Source organism: Gopherus flavomarginatus, unplaced genomic scaffold, assembly GCF_025201925.1.
Source record: "Gopherus flavomarginatus isolate rGopFla2 unplaced genomic scaffold, rGopFla2.mat.asm mat_scaffold_44_arrow_ctg1, whole genome shotgun sequence".
Taxonomy (NCBI): domain Eukaryota; kingdom Metazoa; phylum Chordata; order Testudines; family Testudinidae; genus Gopherus; species Gopherus flavomarginatus.
In genome coordinates this window covers 1,533,856-1,544,302 of record NW_026115088.1, presented here as the reverse complement: position 1 = coordinate 1,544,302, position 10,447 = coordinate 1,533,856, and positions in this window count along the sequence as shown.

Below are 10,447 nucleotides of genomic sequence, written 5' to 3'. Positions count from 1 at the left end.
TATTGCACTTACACAGACATCCGTAGGTAGGGACACAGCCAACTGAATTACATGAATGCTTCTGCAGCCACTCATAACACTAATGATAGAAAGTCGCCCCCCCTACAGCTCTGCAGCCTTGCACCCCTGGATCATACCATCTTGCCTTAATCAGAAGCCTGATCAGTGTGAGTTTATTACACAGGGTCCACCCCTCCCTCACTGTGAATAGTACATGAACCAGCCTTGTAATGGAGCTGAGATTTCCCAAGAACTTCAAGCAAAATGCACCAGTTTAAGTAGAGCATAAAACAGATTTATTAACTACAGAAAGATGGAGTTTTAAGGATTATAAGTGGTAGGAATAAAAGATCAAAGTAAATTACCATGGAAATTAAAGATAAATTCACAATCTAAACTTTACACCTTATTACACTAGGGCGTAGTTCAGTTATGCACACAGGAAGGCTTAATGCTCGAGCTGCTGCACATGCTGGGCAGGCTTAAGGTCGGGCTCCCCATGGCAGGAGAGAAGAAGACTCGGCCCCTGGAGGGGCAGGCTGGGGCTTCCTGGATCCCATTTGCTCACAGCCAGCGCCCTGCCCCCACTCCCAAGTCATCCATGGCGCCCCCAGGTCGGCCAGAATGGAGCAGCAGTTTTCACTGCACTACGTCCACTTATGGCTTACAGGCAACTCCCAGACTCACCGCAGTCCACCATCTCGGCCAGAAAGGAGCCCACTCAGCCTCACCATTGCTGCTTTTCCTTCCCCCCAGAACCCCGCTTCTCCTGGGCTGCAAGTAGCCATCCCTGGGATGCCAACAGGCAGCCACAGGGGTCTGTCTTCCAGCAGCCAACCGCACCTCCATGGGTTCAGCCCTCAGAAGGGCAGGTGGGGGTTTCCTGGATCCCAGTTGCTCACAGCCAGCCCAGCCTCCACCTCTAAAACCATCAGTCATGCCCCCAGGTTGGCCATAAAGGAGCCGCCATTCTCCACTTGGACTCAGCTTTGCTTGTTTTCCTTTCACCCAGAACCTCCCTTCTTCTCCTGGGCTGCAAGTAGCCACTCCTGGGAAGCCAAGAGGCAGGCACAGAATTCTACCTCTCAGCAGCCAACCACACCTCCCCAGGCTTTGCAGAATGAAGGGTGGTGCTCTACTAACCCCACTTAGCCGCACAGCTTCTTCCCTGCCTTCCTCAGCTCAACTTTCCTCTATTGCCCCATTCCTGCCTCACTTCCTCCTTTGGCCAGTCACGCAAAGGAGCCCAGCAGGAAGTGAGAGCCTCTATAGGCCAACCTCCAAGAGCAGAGGTGGCCAAGCCACAAGCCTCCAAATGGTGACTGGCCTAACTACTCTAGGTTCTCCAGCCTGACACCAAGGTGCTTTCTCCACTGCTGTCAGCATCCTCTGTCATGCAGGGGTTGGAGTTATCCCAGGGACAGGCCAATAGGAGGAGTGCCCTTTCTGAATAACAAGGGGATCTGGGAAAATGAAGCCAGCATGTTTCTGCCTGGTTTTGAACCAATGACCTTTTGCGGGTTAGGCAAATGTGATAACCACTACACTACAGAAACTCCACCTACTGGGTTGTTGCTCGCTCTGGCACAGACCGATGGACAAATCTAGAGAATGTGGTGGTAGCCCCTCGATAGGTCAGCTGGCAGGGCAGAGGACTGGAGCCAGCACTCAGGAAGTCGTCCTTACCTCGCCCGTGTGACTCCAGCTTGAGGGAGAGCTTCTTTTTCTTCTCCTTGCTGACAAAGAGCAAGAGAAGAATGAAAGGTCAGGTGGGCCAACTCGGTCCAGAAGCCCATGCTGTCTTTTCCTGCTGCATAGCCTGAAATGAGGGACTCGTGGCAGTTAAAGGAACTGCTGCACTCTCAGAAAACATCCCGCCCGTGCATAAAGGAGGATAGAAGAGCCTGTTAGTCTAGCACGCTCCCAACTGAACTCTTTCAGCAGCTGCTAGGTTTCTTTTTGGCCTGTTACTTTTCTGTCTGGGATGTTGTTGTCAGCTGTGGCACAGAAAAAGGACGTCATTGCGAGCTGCCCATGAAGATAAGATTAACTTTTGCCTTCCTTGCTCGGCTTTACTTGCTTCCTCACCCTATTCCTGCCTTAGTTCCTGTGTTACCTGAAGGCAACGGGGGCCCAGCAGTACGAAGAGGAAGTTAGACAGCTAGACCCTGGTGGCAAAAGTTCTATCACCGCTTGCCACCCCACTCTCTACTCCCAGCTTCACATATTGACCACCAGGGACTTGATGCCCAGCAGCGCCACGGAAGGCAGTGGACAGAGCCACCCTCGCCTTGAAGCTCTGGCTCATTAAACCGTATCTTCAGTCGCTGATGGCCAATGAGAGACCAATAGCGCTTGCCATTTTAGCACTTGAAAATGCCATTGGTCAGTCACTGGATCTCTTTAATGCTGTTACATAACAAATGAAAATAGAATCTCAGTGTGACATTCTGTACCTTTGGGGGAGTGTGCTGTAACCCCCATATTCCTCATTTTCATATAATCGTGATCTTATATACAGAGCATGCCTTGTAAGGTATCAGGGGAAAGGATATGATCTGCTGAAAGTCATTTCTCTACCCATAGATGTTTACCATTCATGCATATGAAGTTATGAGAATTGTGCAGTGTGGTTATCACTATGCTGTAAGGTGGGGGAGTCAGCCAAATATTAGCTCCCCAGTGACAACAGCAAGGAAAGTAACCAACACCCGGACAGGGTGTCAAACAACCCATCAACAGCCATTGTTCAGCAAGGGAGCTACAGTGCAATCACTTACCTGCAAGAGGACACCCCAGGGGAATTGCTCAGACTTGCTTGGAGAGATGCAGTGATGCTCACCTGACTCTGAAGGGGGAGCAAAGCCAAGAGGGAAGAAAGGACATGATAAAAGCAGAGACATTTGCCATGCTTTGTCTCTCTCGTCCACCTACATCTACAGACACCCCCACACCAAGCAACTGAAGCGCTGACGAAAGGGGAGAGCCTGGCTGAAAAGACACCAGCCGGCCTGTGGTGAGAAGCATCTAAGTTTGTAAGGGCATTGAAAGGGTTAAGATCAGCTTAGAGTGCATTTTGCTTTTATTTCACAAAAACAACGAGGAGTCCGGTGACACCTTAAGAACTAACAGATTTATTTGGACACAAGCATTCGTGGGTAAAAAGCCCTCTTCTTCAGATGCATGGAGTGAAAATTGCAGATAGAGGCATAAATATATATTGGAACATGATGTAAAGGGAGTTACCATACAAGGGGAGAACCAGTGTTGAAGGCTAATTCAGTCAGGGTGGATGTGGCTCTCTCCAAGTAATTGACAGGGAGGTGTCAATACCAAGAGAGGGAAAATTGCTTTTGTAGTGAGCCAGTCACCCCCAGTCCCTCTTCAAGCTCAAATTAATGGTGTTAAGTTTGCAGATCAGTTGTAACTCTGCAATTTCTCTTTGAAGTCTGTTTTTGAAGTTTTTTGAATGGCTTCTTTTAAATGGCTACTTTGAATGGCTACGTTTAATTGTGTTATTGAATATGAACATGTAAACGTGTTATGGAAGTCCCATGTGGTCTAGTGGTTAGGATTTTTGGCTTTCACCCAGACAGCCCGGGTTCAGTTCCCCACACAGGAACAATGCAGAGCTTCTCCTCGGAGGGGAGATAGGAAACAAAAAGAATGGGAAGGGATCCTGCCAGCAGCAGAGCTGGATAGAGTTGGGAGCAGTACTGGATTTGACATGGTGCCATAGTGCTAGGCCCAAGCTCTGAAGGGACCTGTAACAGTAACTTCCTCCCCTCTGCAGAAAGGGAGCCTCAGAGCAGCCTGGATTCAGTAGGGGAGCTGAGACCCCATAGGGCCCTGGGAGCTGTAGTTCCTTGACCAGCTCCCTGCCTTGGAGCAGAGAAGGAACATTTCCCAGCATTCCCTTGGCTGCTATCAACAGGAAAGGGAGGGGGAAGCTGTGAGACTCCATGCGCTGCAGCTTGCTGTGGCTGGGGGGCTGGCTGGCTGCTAGAAGGGGGTGCCACCTGTGAATAGGGAAGAGGTGTGACCAAGGAGTAGAAGGCTTTGGCCCAGGTAGCACCCTCAGAAGACTTCCCCAGACAGGCTTAGGGATGCTGGTGTGACCTCGCCTGGCAGCCCCCAAGGATGGAACTGGGTGGACTAACTGGACAGGGCCCCTCTCTATCTGAAGCTGGGCAAGGGAGGTATGTGGATCCCACCAGAAGGTAAAATGGTAAGTAAGGAAGGGGAGGCTCTACTGGACCTGGACAGCTTCAGATACAGGACAGGAGGATTTCCACTTCTGAGCCATGAAAATAGAAATTGACTTTTCCTTTCCAGATGTATCTAATATTCATAAAGGGAATCTAGCCCCTGCCTTCCAGATCTGAACACCTCAAAATCAGGAGTGCTCAAGCTCAATTTGGGCAGCTGTTACTTCATTTCTCCCAAATCAAATATGCTGATCCACTGTCATTTACTGTAGAAAAAGTAGGAGAAAATTGAGCAACAAATGTTGGGGTCTTCACAGTGCTAACGAGGGCTGGAATTGCTATTTTCAACAGCCATTACACTTTTTTTTTTAGTTTTGTTTGTTTAAAAGGAAGACAGTGATATTGCACTGGCAAATTCCCCATAGAAACAAAGAATGGAACAAAAGAATAATAAAGGCACCTCAACTTTCCTCATTTATGTAGGACGGTCTTATTAGATGGATCCAGACATCTTCCAATCACAGAAGCTGATAATTGTTCCACTTTACTGCAGTTCTGTAACCATGCAGGAACCTAGAGGAGGAAAGTGCCTAACTCCAGAGTCTGCAGCTGCCTAGGGCCAGTGCTGAGGATTTAGAGTCCCTAGTGCTGCCCTTGCAAGGTTCAAGCATGCTCAGCCTTGGCATTGCCTCCGCTCCTGCGGCTAGTAGCTGCAGGTGTCTAAGGCTGGCCTCTGGCAGTTGCCCCATGGCTGTAGCTAGAGAAACTACAAGTGGCTCTATGACTCCTGGGGCCATTAAGCTAGAGCACCTAAAGACACTGGAGTTAACCTCAAGGAACAGAGGTCACCAGTAGGAAAGGAATGTCGGGGGAGCAGGGAAGGCGGGAGCAGGTCAGGCTTGCAGAGGGAGCTTCCAGCTGGTTGGGAGCATGTCCAAAGTAGAAAGGAAACAAGTATGGGGAGAGGTGGTGGTGACCAGGTAGCAGACTAGCACGTAGATGGGAGCAGAGGGAGAGACGCTGGTGTCTTCAGATTCCCAAGGGCTAAGTCCTCACTTTGGGGAAATGGTGTTTGCAGGTGGCTTGCTCACATGGCAGGATGGGGGCTGAGGGAGGGATCTGTCAGAACTGGTCAGGTGTCTGCTGGCTTTAGGACTTTGAGCTGAGACTAGGACCACATGCAGTAACTGGTGACATGGGGGGGTACTGGAGACATGGCTAGAGAAGGTCTGAATGAGGAAAGAGATAAATCTGTGGGGAGTTTCCTTGGTCACTATGAAAGTTCTGCTCACTGTGGACACTGGTAAACCCACATGGGTGTACAGCTCAATAAGAAAACCCGCGGGCTGAGGGAGATGTGTATGGCAATGCATATAGTCATGGAGAGGTGTGTGATCAAAATGAAAAATGTCTCTGAGGTTCAGTACCGGGTATACGAAGGCACCAATGGCACTGCCCCACCAGGCCCACACTCGGAGCCCACAGTGACTATACTGGGGCCCACAAATATGTTTCATGCCAGGGCCAACAAAAGGTTAATCCAGCCCTGACTGCCTGAGCACTATTTCAGCCTCACATTTTTGGGTGGAACTCCCACAGTGAGAGCTGCAGAGCACTCCCCCGCAACACACACGCACACACTCGTCCTGGTGTTGGGAGGGGAACAGGAGAAAGGACAAAAGAAGAGATGAAGAGAAAGGAGGGAGGGACAGGTGGATGGAGGAAAAGGTGAAACACAAAGGACAAACCCTAATGTCCCCATGATTCTAAGGGACAAATCCCAGGTGCGGAATAAAATTCTGCCTCCTTAAGCTCATGTTTTCCATGCCTAGAATTCAACTCTCACCAGATGGATCAGACTGAACAGGTTTCACACCTCCAGGAGGCTCTTACCTTCTAAAGAGGGACGGCTGTTTTCTAGTAAAATCACTACAAGGGAAGGAGAAAACTGGAAAGAGGTTTCTCCTGGTGCTCACGTCCGTGAACCTGAATACTCTCTCAGTCCTCAGACAGAGACCTGGAGAAGGAGACTTGCTGAAGCAAAGCCACAGGGGTCTCTGAGGTTTCCCTAGCCCCTGGCCCCTGACTGATGTCAGGATCTCTCTGTGAGGTCACCATCTGCTCACCAATAGTCTTTGACCAATAGTGTGAGGTCCTGCAAAAGGCCTTTGTGATGTCACTGCCACACCCCGCCCTTGCTGTGCCAATGTCCTGCCCCGGCCAGGCACTTTGGAGCTTTGAGCTACTCCCTGTGGATCACCTCACTCAAGGAGCTTTTCTATAGAGCATCCTCAGATGTCTAAGCACACGAGTGCCATGGCAATGAACTGACACACATGGCACCAAGATGAGATCATTAGTAGACTAACATATAGGAGAAGGACACCCCAGCATTAGTAGGGGAGAAATCCCTACTGAACATGCATTACACCTACCAGCCCCTGCGTGGGGTCTGGCGGGGGCTGCGGAGGGGGGAGACCTGGGAAAGGGATGGATGGAAAATGTCTGTGCAGCCGGGACATGGCCGGGGGGCGAGGGGAGAAGAGCAGGTGACCCCTGAGGAGCGGGGAGAAAAAGGGAGGGCTGAGATCCCCTCGGAATTACCACTGCCCCCTCCGTGGAGATCCCCCTCCTCTCCTGTCCTGCCCCCTTTCTCCCTAGAGAGCAACAAGCAACATCCAGGCTGACACCCCCTTCCCTCAAACCCCTGAGAAGTTCCCTGTTCACCTCCCCCCATTGTGCCCCAATTTCTCTCCCCTTTGCCAATGGCCAGTTCAGATCTCAGGTTTGGGGTGTTTCCCCCCATTTTCACCTGCAGTGATTTGTCCTTGTGTAGGTGGGAAATGGTTCCCCCGAGTGATTTCTGAACTGGGCAGAGGCTGGGGGGGGCCTGAGACAGGGACACCTCTGGGCTGGGCTGGGGGGGCCACTCTCTGCTGGCAACAGGGCGTGGGAAGGGCCAGGAAGGGGAGGGGGGAGCAAGTGTCCCCCATAGAGAGGGTCCAGCCCCAGGCTGCTACCAGTAGCACATTCCTATCCTGGCCGGGGGGGGGGGGCTTTCTCCAGCTGGGACCTGCCCCCTAGGCAGCCCCAGGCTCTGACCGCACCAGCCCCGCCTGGAGCCCCCAGTGAGTAAGAGACCCCGGAGGGGCAGGGGGAGGGAGCACTGGGCCCTGACAGGAAAGTAACTCTCTCCCCTCAGATCTTGGTGTTTTCCTCTCATGTTATCAAATATGCAGTTTGTGACACAATTTCTTTGCAAATCTCAAAGATTCAAATAAAATAACCTAAACATTTGCCCCACTTCTCTCTAGTTGTCTATTTCTAATTGAATATGGCCTGAGATTTTCCTGTCTCTAATTATAAAATAATAAGAAAATCTCAGATTTACACCTTTTCTCAGATTATTGAACACAAAATGTTTGCAAATGTTGCCCATTTCCTCTTTATTCATTTATCAAGTATTCATGTGAAACACTCAGATTTTACCTCCTATCAACAACTGATATAAAATCCCTCTGATTTTCCACTTTCCTCTCTATAATTTGCAAAATGGATCCAAAATCTCTGATTTCCACCCTTTGTCTTTCATTTCTGAACACTGATCTGAAAGCTCAGGTTTTCCCTCTGTGTCATTATCAAATGTCAATTAACAATCCTCTCAAGCTTTGTGCTGTTCCTTATGTTTCTAAATCCCAAAAACTTCTTCCTTCGGGGGAACCTGTTGCCCTGAGTCGCTCTCCATTCTGGATGTTGCAGGGGATTAAATTTCCCAGTGATTGTCTTTCCCCTCTCCTTTGAAGATCATTTGTTCCCTCTTTTAGCTCTGTTAGATATTTGCCAAAGAAAGAGACCAGCCTGATATTTAATACACATCAAAGCCAGAGGCCTCCCCCTGTTTGGGGATCAGTGGTTCGCAGCTGGTAGTGGGAGAGTTGGCTGGCGCCTTTTCTTTTCTCCAGCTGGCACAGGATGAGGGGGTCACTCTGAGTGCAGCATGTCTTGAGAAGTATCCCAAACCACAAGACAAATGGTCTCTGTGAAGGGTTGCTTCCCACAGTGCTAAGATGTAGCCACCTCTGGCAGGATCCATGGTGGCTACTATTTGCTAGTGACAGGCCACGGAAATTTCTTACCTATTTTGCCCCTCCATGCCAGGCCTGAACAACATACGGCCCACGGGCAACGTGCGGCCCGTGAAGTCTCACTGTGCGTCCCGCAGCCGGGAATCAAAGGGCTCTGGGCTGCCCGTAGCCTCGGGGAATCCAAACCCCTTTAAAGTTCAGCCGCGGCCGGGATTCAAAAGGTTCTGAGCTGCCCGCAGCCGCAGGGAGCCCAGAGCTCTTTAAATCTCAGCCGCGGCCAGGATTTATAGGGCTCTGGGCAGGCGGGCGGGGAGCTCAGAGCTCTTTAAATCCCAGCCACCAGGGCCGGCTTTAGGCCAATTTAACCAATTCCCTTGAATCGGCCTCGCTCCTAAGAGGACCCCGCACCCAAGCCCCAGTACCAGCAAAAGCCAGTGCGCTGTACCAGGGTGGCCCAGTTTCCCCAGGGGGCAATTTAAAAGGCCTGGGGCTCCCAGTAGGGGCTGGAAGCCCAGGCCCTTTAAATTGCCACTAGAGCCCTGCTGCTGGAGCCCTGGGTTATGGCTGCGGGGCTCTGGGGGCTATTTAAAAAGTCCAGGACTCCCATTGCTTCTACCTCCCTGGCCCTTTAAATAGCCACTGGAGCCCCGCCGCTTCCCCAGGGTTCCCGCGGCTATTTACAGAGCTGGGGCAGTGGAAGCAGGGGTGCCCCGGGCCCTTGAAATAGCCCCCAAGCCCCAGGCTGCTGCTCCTACCCTAGTGGGAGAGGGGGGAGGAGGAGGAGGAGAAGGAGGCACTCACCATAGAGGATGGGCTGTACCCCCTGTACCTGCACCCCCTGCCCTGCCTGCAGCCAGCCCGTCCCCAGCCAGCCCCTGCTGCACCCCCTGCCCGCACCAGCCCCGCACCTCCTGCCCTGCTTGCACCAGTTCCTGCCTGCAGCCTGCCCATCTCCAGCCAGCCCCACACCCCCTGCCTTGCCTTCAGCCCTGCACCAACCCCTGTCTCCAGCCAGCCCTGCACCCCCTTCCCTGTCTCCAGCCAGCCCCTGCCACACTGCCTGCCCTTCCCGCACCAGCCCTGCACCCCCTGCCCTGTCTCCAGCCAACCCCTGCCATACTGCCTGCCCTGCCCGCACCAGCCCTGCACCCCCTGCCCTGTCTCCAGCCAACCCCGTACCCCCTGCCTTGCCTTCAGCCCTGCACCAACCCGTCTCCAGCCAACCGCTGCCGCACCCCGCTGCCTGAAGCCAGCCAGTCCCGCACTCCTTTGTCTCCAGCCCTGCCAACCCATGCCGCACCCTCCCTGTGGCCCTGCCTGAAGCCAGCCAGCCCACCCCACACCTCTTGTCTCCAGCCTGCCCACACCCCGTGCCCAGCCTGCAGCCAGACCCTACCTCTCGCATCCTCCCCCTCCCCCACCTCCAGCCAGTCCCATGTTCACTGGTGCCCTGCAGTTCCGAGGGAAGTAACCCTGCACACCTGCTTCAATGAGATGGGAAGGGAGCAGCTGGGACCCACACATGTGCACCCTAGCACACCCTAAGGGAGTGGCAGAGCTCATTTCTAGTTCAGACCCATCTTTTTAAAAAAGAACTTTTAGGTAGGGTTAACATACATCTGTACTTTCCCGGACATGTCAGGCTTTTTGGTTCTTAAATCACCATCTGGGAGGAAAATACGGACGTATGGTAACCCTACTGGTACAAAAAATACATACTGTGGCAGAACTTTTTATAGGGAACCGGTTGTTAAGAACTGAAAGGCTTTTTTTCCCCAGTCATCCCTGCGGGGCCCCGCACTTCGTAAAGCCGGCCTGCCAGCCACGGCCGGGATTCAAAGGGCTCTGGGCTGCTCGCAGAGATTCCCGGCCGCAGCTGAGGTTTAAAGGTCTCAGGGCTCCCCACCGCCACGGGCAGCCCAGAGCCCTTTAATCCCGGCAGCAGCTGAGATTTAAAGGGCTCAGGGATCCCTGTGGCTGCAGGCAGCACAGAGCCCTTTGAATCCTGGTGGCAGCTCCAGGGGATGGAGTGAGGCTGGGATTTCAAGGGCTCAGGCTCCCCTCAGCAGCAGGAGCTCTGGGACCTTTAAATCCCTGCCCCAGCCCTGAAAAGCTCCGGGTTCCCCCAGTCGCCAGAGCCCCAGGCCCTTTAAT